The sequence below is a fragment of the Pseudophryne corroboree genome, chromosome 11 (genome assembly GCF_028390025.1).
Source record: "Pseudophryne corroboree isolate aPseCor3 chromosome 11, aPseCor3.hap2, whole genome shotgun sequence".
Classification (NCBI taxonomy): Eukaryota; Metazoa; Chordata; class Amphibia; order Anura; family Myobatrachidae; genus Pseudophryne; species Pseudophryne corroboree.
In genome coordinates, this window is record NC_086454.1 from 9,787,099 (window position 1) to 9,810,433 (window position 23,335).

A 23,335-nucleotide genomic window follows, 5' to 3' on the forward strand; every position below is an offset into this window, starting at 1 on the left:
TATGTGTAAAAATCCCCTGCCATAATATTGATATAAAGAGCGGGAGAAGCCCACCGAAAAAGGGGCGGGGCTATCTCCCTCAGCACACTGGCGCCATTTTCTCTTCACAGCTCCGCTGGAAGGACGCTCCCCAGGCTCTCCCCTGCAGTTTCCAGGCTCAATAGGGTAAAAAAGAGGGGGGGGCACTAAATTTAGGCGCAATACTGTGTATTATAGCTGCTATAGGGAAAATCACTTTGTGTAGTGTAAATCCCTGTTTATATAGCGCTGTGGTGTGTGCTGGCATACTCTCTCTCTGTCTCCCCAAAGGACTTTGTGGGGTCCTGTCCTCAGTCAGAGCATTCCCTGTGTGTGTGCGGTGTGTCGGTACGGCTGTGTCGACATGTTTGATGAGGAGGCTTATGTGGAGGCGGAGCAGGTGCCGATAAATGTGATGTCACCCCCTGCGGGGTCGACACCAGAGTGGATGGATATGTGGAAGGTATTAACCGACAGTGTCAACTCCTTACATAAAAGGCTGGATGACGTAACAGCCGTGGGACAGCCGGCTTCTCAGCCCGTGCCTGCCCAGGCGTCTCAAAGGCCATCAGGGGCTCAAAAACGCCCGCTACCTCAGATGGCAGACACAGATGTCGACACAGAGTCTGACTCCAGTGTCGACGAGGACGAGACTAATGTACATTCCACTAGGGCCATCCGTTGCATGATTACGGCAATGAAAAATGTGTTGCACATTTCTGACATTAACCCAGGTACCACTAAAAAGGGTATTATGTTTGGGGAGAAAAAGCAACCAGTGGTTTTTCCCCCATCAGATGAGTTGAATGAAGTTTGTGAAGAAGCGTGGGCTTCCCCCGATAAGAAACTATTGATTTCTAAAAAGTTACCGATGGCGTACCCTTTCCCGCCAGAGGACAGGTTACATTGGGAGACATCCCCGAGGGTGGATAAGGCGCTCACACGCTTGTCAAAAAAGGTGGCACTGCCGTCTCAGGGTACGGCCGCCTTAAAGGAGCCTGCGGATAGAAAGCAGGAGGCTATCCTGAAGTCTGTATATACACACTCAGGTACTATACTGAAACCTGCAATTGTTTCAGCTTGGATGTGTAGTGCTGCAGCAGCTTGGTCCGATACCCTGTCAGAAAATATTGATACCCTCGACAGGGATACGATTTTGCTAACCATAGAGCATATTAAAGACGTCGTCTTATATATGAGAGATGCACAGAGGGATATTTGCCGGCTGGCATCTAGAATTAATGCAATGTCCATTTCTGCCAGGAGAGTATTATGGACTCGGCAGTGGACAGGTGATGCGGATTCTAAAAGGCACATGGAGGTTTTGCCTTACAAGGGTGAGGAATTGTTTGGGGATGGTCTCTCGGACCTCGTTTCCACAGCAACAGCTGGGAAGTCGACATTTTTACCTCAGGTTCCCTCACAGCCTAAGAAAGCACCGTATTATCAGGTACAGTCCTTTCGGCCCCAGAAAGGCAAGCGGGTTAAAGGCGCGTCCTTTCTGCCCAGAGGCAGGGGTAGAGGGAAAAAGCTGCACCATACAGCCAGTTCCCAAAAACAAAAATCCTCCCCTGCTTCCACTTAGTCCACCGCATGACGCTGGGGCTCCACTGGTGGAGCCAGGTGTGGTGGGGGCCCGTCTCCGGAACTTCAGCGACCAGTGGGTTCGCTCACAGGTGGATCTCTGGGTTCTACAAGTGGTATCTCAGGGATACAAGCTGGAATTCGAGACGTCTCCCCCTCGCCGTTACCTCAAATCAGCCTTGCCAGCTACTCCCCAGGACAGGGAGGTAGTACTGGCGGCAATTCACAAGCTGTACCTCCAGCAGGTGATAATAAAAGTTCCCCTCCTTCAACAGGGACGGGGTTACTGTTCCACAATGTTTGTGGTACCGAAACCAGACGGTTCGGTGAGACCCATTCTAAATTTGAAATCCTTGAACACTTATATAAGGAAGTTCAAGTTCAAAATGGAATCGCTCAGGGCGGTTATTGCAAGCCTGGAAGAGGGGGATTACATGGTATCACTGGACATCAAGGATGCTTACCTACATGTCCCCATTTACCCACCTCACCAGGTGTACCTCCGTTTTGTGGTACAGGACTGCCATTACCAATTCCAGACGTTGCCGTTTGGTCTGTCCACGGCACCGAAGGTATTTACCAAAGTAATGGCCGAAATGATGATACTCCTTCGAAAGAAGGGAGTTATAATTATCCTGTACTTGGATGATCTCCTTATAAAGGCGAGGTCCAGGGAGCAGTTGTTGGTCGGAGTAGCACTATCTCAGGAAGTGCTACAACAGCACGGCTGGATTCTGAATATTCCAAAGTCGCAGCTGGTTCCTACGACGCGTCTGCTGTTCCTGGGTATGATTCTGGACACAGAACAGAAGAAGGTGTTTCTCCCGGAGGAGAAGGCCAAGGAGTTGTCATCTCTGGTCAGAGACCTCCTAAAACCAAAACAGGTGTCGGTGCATCACTGCACGCGAGTCCTGGGAAAGATGGTAGCTTCTTACGAAGCAATTCCATTCGGCAGGTTCCATGCAAGGATCTTTCAGTGGGATCTGTCAGACAAGTGGTCCGGTTCGCATCTTCAGATGCATCGGCTGATCACCCTGTCCCCGAGGGCCAGGGTGTCTCTGCTGTGGTGGCTGCAGAGTGCTCATCTTCTAGAGGGCCGCAGATTCGGCATACAGGACTGGGTCCTGGTGACCACGGATGCAAGCCTCCGAGGTTGGGGGGCAGTCACTCAGGGAAGAAACTTCCAAGGACAATGGTCGAGTCAGGAGGCTTCCCTACACATAAATATTCTGGAACTAAGGGCCATTTACAATGCCCTAAGTCAGGCAAGACCCCTGCTTCAAAATCAGCCGGTGCTGATTCAGTCAGACAACATCACGGCGGTCGCCCATGTAAACCGACAGGGCGGCACAAGAAGCAGGATGGCGATGGCAGAAGCCACAAGGATTCTCCGATGGGTGGAAAATCACGTGATAGCACTGTCAGCAGTGTTCATTCCGGGAGTGGACAACTGGGAAGCAGACTACCTCAGCAGGCACGACCTCCACCCGGGAGAATGGGGACTTCATCCAGAAGTCTTCCAACTGATTGTAAACCGTTGGGAAAGGCCACAGGTGGACATGATGGCGTCCCGCCTAACCAAAAAGCTAAAAAGATATTGTGCCAGGTCAAGGGACCCTCAGGCGATAGCTGTGGACGCTCTAGTGACACCGTGGGTGTACCAGTCGGTTTATGTGTTCCCTCCTCTTCCTCTCATACCAAAGGTGCTGAGGATAATAAGAAAGAGAGGAGTAAGAACTATACTCATCGTTCCGGATTGGCCAAGAAGGACTTGGTACCCGGAACTGCAAGAAATGATCTCAGAGGACCCTTGGCCTCTGCCTCTCAGACAGGACCTGCTACAGCAGGGGCCCTGTCTGTTCCAAGACTTACCGCGGCTGCGTTTGACGGCATGGCGGTTGAACGCCGGATCCTGATGGAAAAGGGCACTCCGGTTGAAGTCATTCCTACGCTGATAAAAGCTAGGAAAGATGTGACAGCAAAGCATTATCACCGCATATGGCGAAAATATGTTGCTTGGTGTGAGGCTATGAAGGCCCCCACAGAAGAATTTCAGCTGGGTCGTTTTCTGCACTTCCTACAGTCAGGAGTGACTATGGGCCTAAAATTGGGTTCTATTAAAGTCCAGATTTCGTCCCTGTCTATTTTCTTTCAAAAAGAACTGGCTTCACTGCCTGAAGTTCAGACGTTTGTTAAGGGAGTGCTGCATATTCAGCCCCCTTTTGTGCCCCCAGTGGCACCTTGGGATCTCAATGTTGTGTTGGATTTCCTTAAATCACATTGGTTTGAGCCACTTCAGACCGTGGAATTAAAATATCTCACGTGGAAAGTGGTCATGCTTTTGGCCTTGGCTTCGGCTAGGCGGGTGTCAGAATTGGCGGCTTTGTCCTGTAAAAGCCCCTATCTGATCTTCCATATGGACAGAGCAGAATTGAGGACGCGTCCCCAATTCCTCCCTAAGGTGGTATCAGCGTTTCATTTGAACCAACCTATTGTGGTGCCTGCGGCTACTCGGGACTTGGAGGCCTCCAAGTTGCTGGACGTAGTCAGGGCCCTGAAAATCTATGTTTCCAGGACGGCTAGAGTCAGAAAGACTGACTCGCTGTTTATCTTGCATGCACCCAACAAGCTGGGTGCTCCTGCTTCTAAGCAGACTATTGCTCGCTGGATCTGCTCCACGATTCAACTTGCACATTCTGCGGCTGGACTGCCGCATCCTAAATCAGTAAAGGCCCATTCCACGAGGAAGGTGGGCTCTTCTTGGGCGGCTGCCCGAGGGGTCTCGGCTTTACAACTTTGCCGAGCTGCTACCTGGTCGGGATCAAACACGTTTGCAAAATTCTACAAGTTTGATACCCTGGCTGAGGAGGACCTTGAGTTTGCTCATTCGGTGCTGCAGAGTCATCCGCACTCTCCCGCCCATTTGGGAGCTTTGGTATAATCCCCATGGTCCTTACGGAGTTCCCAGCATCCACTAGGACGTCAGAGAAAATAAGAATTTACTCACCGGTAATTCTATTTCTCGTAGTGGATGCTGGGCGCCCATCCCAAGTGCGGATTGTCTGCAATACTTGTATATAGTTATTGCCTAACTAAAGGGTTATTGTTATGAGCCATCTGTTCGTGAGGCTCAGTTGTTATTCATACTGTTAACTGGGTATAGTATCACGAGTTGTACGGTGTGATTGGTGTGGCTGGTATGAGTCTTACCCGGGATTCCAAATCCTTTCCTTATTGTGTCAGCTCTTCCGGGCACAGTTTCCCTAACTGAGGTCTGGAGGAGGGGCATAGAGGGAGGAGCCAGTGCACACCAGTAGTCCTAATTCTTTCTTAGAGTGCCCAGTCTCCTGCGGAGCCTGTCTATTCCCCATGGTCCTTACGGAGTTCCCAGCATCCACTACGGACTACGAGAAATAGAAGTACCGGTGAGTAAATTCTTATTTTTGTCTTTAATCTCTCCCTTTAATTTCTAGGAAGTCTACGACTGGTCTCTGCCTTGTTGAATACAATTTTTCCGTCTTACAGGATATCAGCGATATGCAAAGTTGGATGCGTTTTCTAAAAAAAAAAAAAAAAACAACATCGTGAATGAAGTTTGTTTAAATGCATAAATTTAATTACTGTAATTATATTCAATTTGCCTTTCTACTTAGAATTTAAAGCAAAAAAATCAGCTACAGTAGCTTTGTTTTTTTTGTAACATGACTCTCATTTTCTTGGATATGATTGTCATCTTTCTTGGATATCTTTCTACAGCAGACCCGGCCAACCTGTGGCTCTCCAGCTGTGATGAAACTACAAATCCCAGCATGCCCTGCCAAAGTTTTATCATTCCCTAATAGCAAAATTGTGACAGGGCATGCTGGGACTTGTAGATACACAGCAGCTGGAGAGCCGCAGGTAGGCCAGGCCTGTTCTACAGTATACAGTATGTCAGTTGTCCCATTGCAAAATCTCCATGTCAGGTAAAGTCTACTGGAAGGAATTTGGGGGATATTTATCAAAGATTTGAGAGAGATAAAGGGGGACATTTACTAAGCAGTGATAAAAGTGGAGAAGTGGGCCAGTGGAGAAGTTGCCCATGGCAACCAATCAGCATTGACGTAACATTTATAATTTGCATACTATAAAAGTATACAGAGCAGCTGATTGGTTGCCATGGGCAGCTTCTCCACTGGCTCACTTCTCCACTTTTATCACTGCTTAGTAAATGTCCCCCAAAGTCCCAACCAATCAGCTCCTGTCATTTCCAAGCACCGCCTATAAACTCACAGAAACTGATTGATTCGTACTTTATCTCTCTTCATTGTATTTCTCTCCAAGCTTTGATAAATCTCCCCCTTTGCGTTTTATCCCATAAGCTTGTCTCTGAGAGCCAGGTCACCGATCCTGGAGGCAGTGGGGTTAATTTACTAAAGAGCTTTTAAAAATGAAAAGTGGTGATGTTGCCCATAGCAACCAATCAGATTACGTCTGTCATTTTCTAGGATGCAATATAGAAATGATAGACAGACTAATTGGTTGCTATGGGCAAAATCACCACTTTTCTTTTTTTTTAAGCTTTAGTAAATTTCCCCCAGGGAAGGAGGAGTTTGTGCTGTGATGTTGAGACGTTGGGAATTCCGATGTGTCTCTGTTTATTCACATTGTGGGGTCTATTTCTGAATTGTTGTGGTCAAGCCCTTTACATTGTAACTGCTGAGACTTGGTATGTGAAACGGAGCAGACGCCGGGACACAGGGCAGATCAGAGCAAGAAATATGAGCGCCTTCACCATCATTTTACTTACAGGCCGCACATGTGACATACGTAAGTTATCGTAATAATAATAATAATAATAACAATAATACAAAAGCGGAAAGGGCCACATTCCAAAACTAAAACAAAAAACTTTTTGGAGTTTGGGGCAATTCCATCGGTAACGGAATCACCTTTTTGCAGTGATATACGCTACTGATTATGCAGCTGACGCAACTAATGTGAACACGTTCTTACAGACCACAATACACCCCGTATAAAACACATAAACTTCACACATCAGATGCATCCACGCGCCACTCAAGCACACTTATCTTATAAAATAAAGACACAACAACTGTAGATGGCGTGAAAGGGGTCAGCTTTTATTTTCTGACTGAGAGGAAGGCCTATTAAATACTAAAACTAAAATGCAGACTTCCCTGTCTAAGGTGGCGGGAAGAAGAACGGTTAAACATGATAAACGTAACATGGGTGATCAACATTTTAATACAGAAAAACAAGCAATAAAAACATGTGTGAGGTAGCCTTCTGCCCCAGATGTTCCGGGATTGGCCTCCTGCCTCCATCCCAGACATCGAAAATCAAAAATCCAAGGACAGGGGTCGACCTTCTGCCACTACCCCTGCCCACCAACAGTTGTAGGGACGGAGGTACGCTCCGCCCCTACGGGGTAAAAATTGGGCCACCGGCCCCGCCATCCACATATGTTTATACCAATTATATGGACCCACTAAAATGATGCCCGTAAACTAATTATAAAAACGATAAAATTTACCTAAAAGTACACCCAAACTTACTAACCTTGAACTCAAACTTAAAATTAAGTAACTGTTCAGAAACCGGCCACCAAAAGCCGACACAATGAACCCAACAGTAGAACAAAAACCAAGTCCCCCAGGGCGGGAGGGCGGGTCATGAGAAGAACTGAAAGAGGCAGGAAGTACCAGGCCAGCAGCCTATATGCATGGCAGGACAGCCCCTATCCACAATCCAGCCAATCAGCCTCCCGGACCTTCTATCTACGTTCCTCCCACTACAAAACATTAACCCCTTCCAAGCCAAGGTGATGCATTGAGAGGCGCTCCGCAAGCCCAGATGGTGCGTTTATGCTGCTTGGTCACATTATATTCCCTACGCAGTCTGGAATATCACAATAGTGTAAGTGCAGTCTTGTGTACGGATGTGTCCTTGTAGATACTCGCTGCGTTGCATACGCTCCCACTGCCATTAGCTTTGTATTGCAGGCCCGATGAAGAGTCACAGCCCAGGGAACGCTACAGAGATGTAACAGGACACATTTGTAGGTTATCCGTGATAAATCAGCGTTCCTGAGACATGTTACTATGGGGTGTATTTGTCACAGCTTGGAGAGACAAAAAATTGAGTGATATAACCAATCAGCTCCTGACTGTCATTGTTCAAGCACAGCCTGTAAAATGAGAGAAGCTGATTTTAGTGCTTTACCTCTATCCATATAAACTATAAATTGATGAATTCAGCTTTCAGAATTAACTCTAGATTTTCTCAATTATACTGCAATATGAGGACATGTGACTTTATTTTTTAATAAAGTAAAAGATTCACCAAGTGGGTAATATCTCGAAATCTGAATAAATAAACAGAGGTTTCTACCTATACTGCTGTATGTTTAAATATAACCATATCATGGAGAGATAATGCTTTAATGATGTCCTGTTGTATTATTATTATTATTATTATTATTATGATGATGAAGATTATTATTATTATTACTAGTTGTAGTAGTAGTAGTAGTATAACTGCTGCTATGGGATGTTTGGTTGATAATCTGTTTACTCCTACAGGACGAGTTTGTTAAATACAGAAATGTGATCATTGAGCCTCTAATCCTACAGTCACTGTGAGGAGCACTGCTGCATAATGTAATACAGGGGGAATGTCATATACACAGATAAGATCACTGGACACCTCCTACAATCGCTGTGAGGAGCACTGCTACGTAATATAATACAGGGGGAATGACATATACACAGATAAGATCACTGGACACCTCCTACAGTCACTGTGAGGAGCACTGCTGCATAATGTAATACAGGGGGAATGACATATACACAGATAAGATCACTGAGCATCTCCTACAGTCACTGTGAGGAGCACTGCTACATAATGTAATACAGGGGGAATGACATATACACAGATAAGATCACTGAACACCTCCTACAGTCACTGTGAGGAGCACTGCTACATAATGTAATACAGGGGGAATGACATATACACAGATAAGATCACTGAACTTTTCCTACAGTTACTGTGAGGAGCACTGCTACATAATGTAATACAGGGGGAATGACATATACACAGATAAGATCACTGGACACCTCCTACAGTCACTGTGAGGAGCACTGCTGCATAATGTAATACAGGGGGAATGACATATACACAGATAAGATCACTGAGCATCTCCTACAGTCACTGTGAGGAGCACTGCTACATGATGTAATACAGGGGGAATGACATATACACAGATAAGATCACTGAACACCTCCTACAGTCACTGTGAGGAGCACTGCTACATAATGTAATACAGGGGGAATGACATATACACAGATAAGATCACTGAGCATCTCCTACAGTCACTGTGAGGAGCACTGCTACATAATGTAATACAGGGGGAATGACATATACACAGATAAGATCACTGAGCATCTCCTACAGTCACTGTGAGGAGCACTGCTGCATAATGTAATACAGGGGGAATGACATATACACAGATAAGATCACTGAGCACCTCCTACAGTCACTGTGAGGAGCACTGCTACATAATGTAATACAGGGGGAATGACATATACACAGATAAGATCACTGAACATCTCCTACAGTCACAGTGAGGAGCACTGCTACATAATGTAATACAGGGGGAATGACATATACACAGATACGATCACTGAACACCTCCTACAGTCACTGTGAGGAGCACTGCTACATAATGTAATACAGGGGGTATGACATATACACAGATACGATCACTGAACACCTCCTACAGTCACTGTGAGGAGCACTGCTACATAATGTAATACAGGGGGAATGACATATACACAGATAAGATCACTGAACATCTCCTACAGTCACAGTGAGGAGCACTGCTACATAATGTAATACAGGGGGAATGACATATACACAGATAAGATCACTGAACACCTCCTATAGTCACTGTGAGGAGCACTGCTACATAATGTAATACAGGGGGAATGACATATACACAGATACGATCACTGAACACCTCCTACAGTCACTGTGAGGAGCACTGCTACATAATGTAATACAGGGGGAATGACATATACACAGAGAAGATCACTGAACATCTCCTACAGTCACAGTGAGGAGCACTGCTACACAATGTAATACAGGGGGAATGACATATACACAGATAAGATCACTGAACACCTCCTACAGTCACTGTGAGGAGCACTGCTACATAATGTAATACAGGGGGAATGACATATACACAGATAAGATCACTGAACACCTCCTACAGTCACTGTGAGGAGCACTGCTACACAATGTAATACAGGAGGAATGACATATACACAGATAAGATCACTGAACACCTACAGTCACTGTGAGGAGCACTGCTACATAATGTAATACAGGGGGAATGACATATACACAGATAAGATCAATGAACATCTCCTACAGTCACTGTGAGGAGCACTGCTACACAATGTAATACAGGGGGAATGACATATACACAGATAAGATCAATGAACATCTCTTACAGTCACTGTGAGGAGCACTGCTACACAATGTAATACAGGGGGAATGACATATACACAGATAAGATTACTGAGCATCTCTACAGTCACTGTGAGGAGCACTGCTACATAATGTAATACAGGGGGAATGACATATACACAGATAAGATCACTGAACACCTTCTACATTCACTGTGAGGAGCACTGCTACATAATGTAATACAGGGGGAATGACATATACACAGATAAGATCACTGAACATCTCCTACAGTCACTGTGAGGAGCACTGCTACATAATGTAATACAGGGGGAATGACATATACACAGATAAGATCACTGAACACCTTCTACAGTCACTGTGAGGAGCACTGCTACATAATGTAATACAGGAGGAATGACATATACACAGATAAGATTACTGAACATCCCCTACAGTCACTGTGAGGAGCACTGCTACATAATGTAATACAGGGGGAATGACATATACACAGATAAGATCACTGAACACCTCCTACAGTCACTGTGAGGAGCACTGCTACATTATGTAATACAGGAGGAATGACATATACACAGATAAGATTACTGAACATCCCCTACAGTCACTGTGAGGAGCACTGCTACATAATGTAATACAGGAGGAATGACATATACACAGATAAGATTACTGAATATCCCCTACAGTCACTGTGAGGAGCACTGCTACATAATGTAATACAGGGGGAATGACATATACACAGATAAGATCACTGAACACCTCCTACAGTCACTGTGAGGAGCACTGCTACATAATGTAATACAGGGGGAATGACATATACACAGATAAGATCACTGAACACCTCCTACAGTCACTGTGAGGAGCACTGCTACATAATGTAATACAGGGGGAATGACATATACACAGATAAGATCACTGAACACCTCCTACAGTCACTGTGAGGAGCACTGCTACATAATGTAATACAGGGGGAATGACATATACACAGATAAGATCACTGAGCATCTCCTACAGTCACTGTGAGGAGCACTGCTACATAATGTAATACAGGGGGAATGACATATACACAGATAAGATCACTGAGCATCTCCTACAGACACTGTGAGGAGCACTGCTACATAATGTAATATAGGGGGAATGACATATACACAGATAAGATCACTGAACATCTCCTACAGTCACTGTGAGGAGCACTGCTACATAGGGGGTAATTCCAAGTTGATCGCAGCAGGAAATTTTTTAGCAGTTGGGCAAAACCATGTGCACTGCAGGGGGGGGGGGGGGGGGCAGATGTAACATGTGCAGAGAGAGTTAGAATTGGGTGGGTTATTTTGTTTCTGTGCAGGGTAAATACTGGCTGCTTTATTTTTACACTGCAATTTAGATTGCAGATTGAACTCACCACACCCAAATCTAACTCTCTCTGCACATGTTATATCTGCCTCCCCTGCAGTGCACATGGTTTTGCCCAACTGCTAAAAAAGTTCCTGCTGCGATCAACTTGGAATTACCCCCATAATGTAATACAGGGAGAATGACAAATACACAGATACGAACATTGAACATCTCCTACAGACACTGTGAGGAGCACTGCTGCATAATGTAATACAGGGGGAATGATATATACACAGATAAAGTCACTGAACATCTCCTACAGTCACTGTGAGGAGCACTGCTACATAATATAATACAGGGGGAATGACATATACACAGATAAGATCACTGAACATCTACAGTCACTGTGAGGAGCACTGCTACATAATGTAATACAGGGGGAATGACATATACACAGATAAGATCACTGAACATCTACAGTCACTGTGAGGAGCACTGCTATATAATGTAATACAGGGGGAATGACATATACACAGATAAGATCACTGAACATCTACAGTCACTGTGAGGAGCACTGCTATATAATGTAATACAGGGGGAATGACATATACACAGATAAGATCACTGAACATCTCCTACAGTCACTGTGAGGAGCACTGCTACATAATGTAATACAAGGGGAATGACATATACACAGATAAGGTTACTGAACACCTTCTACAGTTACTGTGATGAGCACTGCTACATAATGTAATACAGGGGGAATGACATATACACAGATAAAATCATGAACATCTCCTACAGTCACTATGAGGAGCACTGCTACACAATGTAATACAGGGGGAATGACATATACACAGATATTTTCACTGAACATCTCCTACAGTCATTGTGAGGAGCACTGCTACATAATGTAATACAGGGGGAATGATATACACACATAAGATTACTGAGCATCTCCTACAGTCACTGTGAGGAGCACTGCTACATAATGTAATACAGGGGGAATTATATACACAGATAAAATCATGAACATCTCCTACAGTCACTGTGAGGAGCACTGCTACATAATGTAATACAGGGGGAATGACATATACACAGATAAGATCACTGAACATCTCCTACAGTCACTGTGAGGAGAAATGCTACATAATGTAATACAAAGGGAATGACATATACACAGATAAGATCACTGAACATCTACAGTCACTGTGAGGAGCACTGCTACACATTGTAATACAGGGGGAATGACATATACACAGATAAGATCACTGAACATCTCCTACAGTCACTGTGAGGAGCACTGCTACATAATGTAATACAAGGGGAATGACATATACACAGATAAGGTTACTGAACACCTTCTACAGTCACTGTGAGGAGCACTGCTACATAATGTAATACAGGGGGAATGACATATACACAGATAAGATTACTGAGCATCTCCTACAGTCACTGTGAGGAGCACTGCTACATAATGTAATACAGGGGGAATGATATACACACATAAGATTACTGAGCATCTCCTACAGTCACTGTGAGGAGCACTGCTACATAATGTAATACAGGGGGAATGACATATACACAGATAAGATCACTGAGCACCTCCTACAGTCACTGTGATGAGCACTGCTACATAATGTAATACAGGGGGAATGACATATACACAGATAAGATCACTGAACACCTCCTACAGTCACTGTGAGGAGCACTGCTACATAATGTAATACAGGGGGAATGACATATACACAGATAAAATCATGAACATCTCCTACAGTCACTATGAGGAGCACTGCTACACAATGTAATACAGGGGGAATGACATATACACAGATATTATCACTGAACATCTCCTACAGTCACTGTGAGGAGCACTGCTACATAATGTAATACAGGGGGAATGACATATACACAGATAAAATCATGAACATCTCCTACAGTCACTATGAGGAGCACTGCTACACAATGTAATACAGGGGGAATGACATATACACAGATATTATCACTGAACATATCCTACAGTCACTGTAGGAGCACTGCTACACAATGTAATACAGGGGGAATGACATATACACAGATAAGATCACTGAACATCTCCTACAGTCACTGTGAGGAGCACTGCTACATAATGTAATACAGGGGGAATGACATATACACACATAAGATTACTGAGCATCTCCTACAGTCACTGTGAGGAGCACTGCTACATAATGTAATACAAGGGGAATGACATATACACAGATAAGATCACTGAACATCTCCTACAGTCACTGTGAGGAGCACTGCTACATAATGTAATACAGGGGGAATGACATATACACAGATAAGATCACTGAACATCTCCTACAGTCACTGTGATGAGCACTGCTACATAATGTAATACAGGGGGAATGACATATACACAGATAAGATCACTGAGCATCTCCTACAGTCACTGTGATGAGCACTGCTACATAATGTAATACAGGGGGAATGACATATACACAGATAAGATCACTGAACATCTCCTACAGTCACTGTGATGAGCACTGCTACATAATGTAATACAGGGGGAATGACATATACACAGATAAGATCACTGAACATCTCCTACAGTCACTGTGAGGAGCACTGCTACATAATGTAATACAGGGGAATGACATATACACAGATAAAATCATGAACATCTCCTACAGTCACTATGAGGAGCACTGCTACATAATGTAATACAGGGGGAATTATATACACAGATAAAATCATGAACATCTCCTACAGTCACTGTGAGGAGCACTGCTACACAATGTAATACAGGGGGAATGACATATACACAGATATTATCACTGAACATCTCCTACAGTCACTGTGAGGAGCACTGCTACATAATGTAATACAGGGGGAATGACATATACACAGATACGTTAACTGAACAACTTCTACAGTCACTGTGAGGAGCACTGCTACATAATGTAATACAGGGGGAATGACATATACACAGATAAGATCACTGAGCATCTCCTACAGTCACTGTGAGGAGCACTGCTACATAATGTAATACAGGGGGAATGACATATACACAGATAAGATCACTGAGCATCTCCTACAGTCACTGTGAGGAGCACTGCTACACAATGTAATACAGGGGGAATGACATATACACAGATAAGATCACTGAACACCTACAGTCACTGTGAGGAGCACTGCTACATAATGTAATACAGGAGGAATGACATATACACAGCTAAGATCACTGAACACCTTCTACATTCACTGTGAGGAGCACTGCTATATAATGTAATACAGGGGGAATGATATACACAGATATTATCACTGAACATCTCCTACAGTCACTGTGAGGAGCACTGCTACATAATGTAATACAGGGGGAATGTCATATACACAGATAAGATCACTGAGCATCTCCTACAGTCACTGTGAGGAGCACTGCTACATAATGTAATACAGGAGGAATGACATATACACAGATAAGATTACTGAACATCTCCTACAGTCACTGTGAGGAGCACTGCTACATAATGTAATACAAGGGGAATGACATATACACAGATAAGATTACTGAACATCTCCTACAGTCACTGTGAGGAGCACTGCTACATAATGTAATACAGGAGGAATGACATATACACAGATAAGATTACTGAACATCTCCTACAGTCACTGTGAGGAGCACTGCTACATAATGTAATACAGGAGGAATGACATATACACAGATAAGATTACTGAACATCTCCTACAGTCACTGTGAGGAGCACTGCTACATAATGTAATACAGGGGGAATGACATATACACAGATAAGATCACTGAGCATCTCCTACAGTCACTGTGAGGAGCACTGCTACATAATGTAATACAGGGGGAATGACATATACACAGATAAGATTACTGAACATCTCCTACAGTCACTGTGAGGAGCACTGCTACATAATGTAATACAGGGGGAATGACATATACACAGATAAGATCACTGAACACCTCCTACAGTCACTGTGAGGAGCACTGCTACATAATGTAATACAGGGGGAATGACATATACACAGATAAGATTACTGAACATCTCCTACAGTCACTGTGAGGAGCACTGCTACATAATGTAATACAGGAGGAATGACATATACACAGATAAGATTACTGAACATCTCCTACAGTCACTGTGAGGAGCACTGCTACATAATGTAATACAGGAGGAATGACATATACACAGATAAGATTACTGAACATCTCCTACAGTCACTGTGAGGAGCACTGCTACATAATGTAATACAGGGGGAATGACATATACACAGATAAGATCACTGAGCATCTCCTACAGTCACTGTGAGGAGCACTGCTACATAATGTAATACAGGGGGAATGACATATACACAGATAAGATCACTGAGCATCTCCTACAGTCACTGTGAGGAGCACTGCTACATAATGTAATACAGGGGGAATGACATATACACAGATAAGATCACTGAATACCTTCTACATTCACTTTGAGGAGCACTGCTACATAATGTAATACAGGGGGAATGACATATACACAGCTAAGATCACTGAATACCTTCTACGGTCACTGTGAGGAGCACTGCTACATAATGTAATACAAGGGAATGACATATACACAGATAAGATCACTGAATACCTTCTACGGTCACTGTGAGGAGCACTGCTACATAATGTAATACAAGGGAATGACATATACACAGATAAGATCACTGAACATCTCCTAAAGTCACTGTGAGGAGCACTGCTACACAATGTAATACAGGGGGAATGACATATACACAGATAAGATCACTGAATACCTTCTACATTCACTTTGAGGAGCACTGCTACATAATGTAATACAGGGGGAATGAGATATACACAGATAAGATCACTGAATACCTTCTACATTCACTTTGAGGAGCACTGCTACATAATGTAATACAGGGGGAATGACATATACACAGATAAGATCACTGAACATCTCCTAAAGTCACTGTGAGGAGCACTGCTACATAATGTAATACAGGAGGAATGACATATACACAGATAAAGTCACTGAACATCTCCTACAGTCACTGTGAGGAGCACTGCTACATAATGTAATACAGGGGGAATGACATATACACAGATAAGATCACTGAACATCTCCTACAGTCACTGTGAGGAGCACTGCTACATGATGTAATACAGGGGGAATGACATATACACAGATAAGATCACTGAATACCTTCTACATTCACTTTGAGGAGCACTGCTACATAATGTAATACAGGGGGAATGACATATACACAGATAAGATCACTGAATACCTTCTACGGTCACTGTGAGGAGCACTGCTACATAATGTAATACAGGGGGAATGACATATACACAGATAAGATCACTGAATACCTTCTACGGTCACTGTGAGGAGCACTGCTACATAATGTAATACAGGAGGAATGACATATACACAGATAAGATCACTGAACATCTCCTAAAGTCACTGTGAGGAGCACTGCTACATAATGTAATACAGGGGGAATGAGATATACACAGATAAGATCACTGAATACCTTCTACATTCACTTTGAGGAGCACTGCTACATAATGTTATACAGGGGGAATGACATATACACAGATAAGATCACTGAATACCTTCTACGGTCACTGTGAGGAGCACTGCTACATAATGTAATACAAGGGAATGACATATACACAGATACGATCACTGAACATCTCCTACAGTCACTGTGAGGAGAAATGCTACACAATGTAATACAGGGGGAATGACAAATACACAGATAAGATTACTGAGCATCTCCTACAGTCACTGTGATGAGCACTGCTACACATTGTAATACAGGGGGAATGACATATACACAGATAAGATCAGTGAGCATCTCCTACAGTCACTGTGAGGAGCACTGCTACATAATGTAATACAGGAGGAATGACATATACACAGATAAGATCACAGAACATCTCCTACAGTCACTGTGAGGAGCACTGCTACATAATGTAATACAGGGGGAATGACATATACACAGATAAGATCACAGAACATCTCCTACAGTCGCTGTGAGGAGCACTGCTACATAATGTAATACAGGGGGAATGACATATACACAGATAAGATCACAGAACATCTCCTACAGTCGCTGTGAGGAGCACTGCTACATAATGTAATACAGGGGGAATGACATATACACAGATAAGATCACAGAACATCTCCTACAGTCGCTGTGAGGAGCACTGCTACATAATGTAATACAGGGGGAATGACATATACACAGATAAGATCACTGAACATCTCCTACAGTCACTGTGAGGAGCACTGCTACACAATGTAATACAGGGGGAATGACATATACACAGATAAGATCACTGAACACCTCCTACAGTCACTGTGAGGAGCACTGCTACATAATGTAATACAGGGGGAATGACATATACACAGATAAGATCACTGAACACCTCCTACAGTCACTGTGAGGAGCACTGCTACATAATGTAATACAGGGGGAATGACATATACACAGATAAGATCAGTGAGCATCTCCTACAGTCACTGTGAGGAGCACTGCTACATAATGTAATACAGGGGGAATGACATATACACAGATAAGATCACTGAACACCTTCTACATTCACTGTGAGGAGCACTGCTACATAATGTAATAGAGGGGGAATGACATATACACAGATAAGATCACTGAACATCTACAGTCACTGTGAGGAGCACTGCTACATAATGTAAGAGGGGGAATGACATATACACAGGTAAGATCAGTGAGCATCTCCTACAGTCACTGTGAGGAGCACTGCTACATAATGTAATACAGGGGGAATGACATATACACAGATAAGATCACTGAACACCTTCTACATTCACTGTGAGGAGCACTGCTACATAATGTAATAGAGGGGGAATGACATATACACAGATAAGATCACTGAACATCTACAGTCACTGTGAGGAGCACTGCTACACAATGTAATACAGGGGGAATAATATATACACAGATAAGATCACTGAACACCTCCTACAGTCACTGTGATGAGCACTGCTACACATTGTAATACAGGGGGAATGACATATACACAGATAAGATCAGTGAGCATCTCCTACAGTCACTGTGAGGAGCACTGCTACATAATGTAATACAGGGGGAATGACATATACACAGATAAGATCACTGAACACCTTCTACATTCACTGTGAGGAGCACTGCTACATAATGTAATAGAGGGGGAATGACATATACACAGATAAGATCACTGAACATCTACAGTCACTGTGAGGAGCACTGCTACATAATGTAATAGAGGGGGAATGACATATACACAGATAAGATCACTGAACATCTACAGTCACTGTGAGGAGCACTGCTACATAATGTAATACAGGAGGAATGACATATACACAGATAAGATCACTGAACACCTTCTACATTCACTGTGAGGAGCACTGCTACATAATGTAATAGAGGGGGAATGACATATACACAGATAAGATCACTGAACATCTACAGTCACTGTGAGGAGCACTGCTACATAATGTAATAGAGGGGGAATGACATATACACAGATAAGATCACTGAACACCTTCTACATTCACTGTGAGGAGCACTGCTACATAATGTGATAGAGGGGGAATGAAATATACACAGATAAGATCACTGAACATCTCCTAAGTCACTGCGAGGAGCACTGCTACATAATGTAATACAAGGGGAATGACATATACACAGATAAGATCAGTGAACACCTCCTACAGTCATAGTGAGGAGCACTGCTACATAATGGAATACAGGAGAAATGACATATACACAGATAAGATCACTGAACATATCTTACAGTCACTGTGAGGAGCACTGCTACATAATGTAATACAAGGGAATGACATATACACAGATACGATCACTGAACATCTCCTACAGTCACTGTGAGGAGCACTGCTACATAATGTAATACAGGGGGAATGACATATACACAGATACGTTCACTGAACACCTTCTACAGTCACTGTGAGGAGCACTGCTACATAGGGGGTAATTCCAAGTTGATCGCAGCAGGAAAATTTTTAGCAGTTGGGCAAAACCATGTGCACTGCAGGGGGGGGGGCAGATGTAACATGTGCAGAGAGAGTTAGAATTGGGTGGGTTATTTTGTTTCTGTGCAGGGTAAATACTGGCTGCTTTATTTTTACACTGCAATTTAGATTGCAGATTGAACTCACCACACCCAAATCTAGCTCTCTCTGCACATGTTATATCTGCCTCCCCTGCAGTGCACATGGTTTTGCCCAACTGCTAAAAAAGTTCCTGCTGCGATCAACTTGGAATTACCCCCATAATGTAATACAGGGAGAATGACAAATACACAGATACGAACATTGAACATCTCCTACAGTCACTGTGAGGAGCACTGCTGCATAATGTAATACAGGGGGAATGACATATACACAGATAAGATCACTGAACATCTCCTACAGTCACTGTGAGGAGCACTGCTACATAATGTAATACAGGGGGAATGACATATACACAGATAAGATCAATGAACATCTCCTGCAGTCACTTTGAGGAGCACTGCTACATAATGTTATACAGGGGGAATGACATATACACAGATAAGATCACTGAATACCTTCTACAGTCACTGTGAGGAGCACTGCTACATAATGTAATACAAGGGAATGACATATACACAGATAAGATCACTGAACACCTACAGTCACTGTGAGGAGCACTGCTACACAATGTAATACAGGGGGAATAATATATACACAGATAAGATCACTGAACACCTCCTACAGTCACTGTGATGAGCACTGCTACACATTGTAATACAGGGGGAATGACATATACACAGATAAGATCACTGAGCATCTCCTACAGTCACTGTGAGGAGCACTGCTACATAATGTAATACAGGAGGAATGACATATACACAGATAAGATCACTGAACACCTACAGTCACTGTGAGGAGCACTGCTACATAATGTAATACAGGGGGAATGACATATACACAGATAAGATCACTGAGCATCTCCTACAGTCACTGTGAGGAGCACTGCTACACAATGTAATACAGGGGGAATGACATATACACAGATAAGATCAGTGAACATCTCCTACAGTCACTGTGAGGAGCACTGCTACATAATGTAATACAGGAGGAATGACATATACACAGATAAGATTACTGAACATCTCCTACAGTCACTGTGAGGAGCACTGCTACATAATGTAATACAGGAGGAATGACATATACACAGATAAGATTACTGAACATCTCCTACAGTCACTGTGAGGAGCACTGCTACATAATGTAATACAGGGGGAATGACATATACACAGATAAGATCACTGAGCATCTCCTACAGTCACTGTGAGGAGCACTGCTACATAATGTAATACAGGGGGAATGACATATACACAGATAAGATCACTGAGCATCTCCTACAGTCACTGTGAGGAGCACTGCTACACAATGTAATACAGGGGGAATGACATATACACAGATAAGATCACTGAACACCTACAGTCACTGTGAGGAGCACTGCTACATAATGTAATACAGGAGGAATGACATATACACAGCTAAGATCACTGAACACCTTCTACATTCACTGTGAGGAGCACTGCTATATAATGTAATACAGGGGGAATGATATACACAGATATTATCACTGAACATCTCCTACAGTCACTGTGAGGAGCACTGCTACATAATGTAATACAGGGGGAATGTCATATACACAGATAAGATCACTGAGCATCTCCTACAGTCACTGTGAGGAGCACTGCTACATAATGTAATACAGGAGGAATGACATATACACAGATAAGATTACTGAACATCTCCTACAGTCACTGTGAGGAGCACTGCTACATAATGTAATACAAGGGGAATGACATATACACAGATAAGATTACTGAACATCTCCTACAGTCACTGTGAGGAGCACTGCTACATAATGTAATACAGGAGGAATGACATATACACAGATAAGATTACTGAACATCTCCTAGAGTCACTGTGAGGAGCACTGCTACATAATGTAATACAGGAGGAATGACATATACACAGATAAGATTACTGAACATCTCCTACAGTCACTGTGAGGAGCACTGCTACATAATGTAATACAGGGGGAATGACATATACACAGATAAGATCACTGAGCATCTCCTACAGTCACTGTGAGGAGCACTGCTACATAATGTAATACAGGGGGAATGACATATACACAGATAAGATTACTGAACATCTCCTACAGTCACTGTGAGGAGCACTGCTACATAATGTAATACAGGGGGAATGACATATACACAGATAAGATCACTGAACACCTCCTACAGTCACTGTGAGGAGCACTGCTACATAATGTAATACAGGGGGAATGACATATACACAGATAAGATTACTGAACATCTCCTACAGTCACTGTGAGGAGCACTGCTACATAATGTAATACAGGAGGAATGACATATACACAGATAAGATTACTGAACATCTCCTACAGTCACTGTGAGGAGCACTGCTACATAATGTAATACAGGAGGAATGACATATACACAGATAAGATTACTGAACATCTCCTACAGTCACTGTGAGGAGCACTGCTACATAATGTAATACAGGGGGAATGACATGTACACAGATAAGATCACTGAGCATCTCCTACAGTCACTGTGAGGAGCACTGCTACATAATGTAATACAGGGGGAATGACATATACACAGATAAGATCACTGAGCATCTCCTACAGTCACTGTGAGGAGCACTGCTACATAATGTAATACAGGGGGAATGACATATACACAGATAAGATCACTGAATACCTTCTACATTCACTTTGAGGAGCACTGCTACATAATGTAATACAGGGGGAATGACATATACACAGCTAAGATCACTGAATACCTTCTACGGTCACTGTGAGGAGCACTGCTACATAATGTAATACAAGGGAATGACATATACACAGATAAGATCACTGAATACCTTCTACGGTCACTGTGAGGAGCACTGCTACATAATGTAATACAAGGGAATGACATATACACAGATAAGATCACTGAACATCTCCTAAAGTCACTGTGAGGAGCACTGCTACACAATGTAATACAGGGGGAATGACATATACACAGATAAGATCACTGAATACCTTCTACATTCACTTTGAGGAGCACTGCTACATAATGTAATACAGGGGGAATGAGATATACACAGATAAGATCACTGAATACCTTCTACATTCACTTTGAGGAGCACTGCTACATAATGTAATACAGGGGGAATGACATATACACAGATAAGATCACTGAACATCTCCTAAAGTCACTGTGAGGAGCACTGCTACATAATGTAATACAGGAGGAATGACATATACACAGATAAAGTCACTGAACATCTCCTACAGTCACTGTGAGGAGCACTGCTACATAATGTAATACAGGGGGAATGACATATACACAGATAAGATCACTGAACATCTCCTACAGTCACTGTGAGGAGCACTGCTACATGATGTAATACAGGGGGAATGACATATACACAGATAAGATCACTGAATACCTTCTACATTCACTTTGAGGAGCACTGCTACATAATGTAATACAGGGGGAATGACATATACACAGATAAGATCACTGAATACCTTCTACGGTCACTGTGAGGAGCACTGCTACATAATGTAATACAGGGGGAATGACATATACACAGATAAGATCACTGAATACCTTCTACGGTCACTGTGAGGAGCACTGCTACATAATGTAATACAGGAGGAATGACATATACACAGATAAGATCACTGAACATCTCCTAAAGTCACTGTGAGGAGCACTGCTACATAATGTAATACAGGGGGAATGAGATATACACAGATAAGATCACTGAATACCTTCTACATTCACTTTGAGGAGCACTGCTACATAATGTTATAC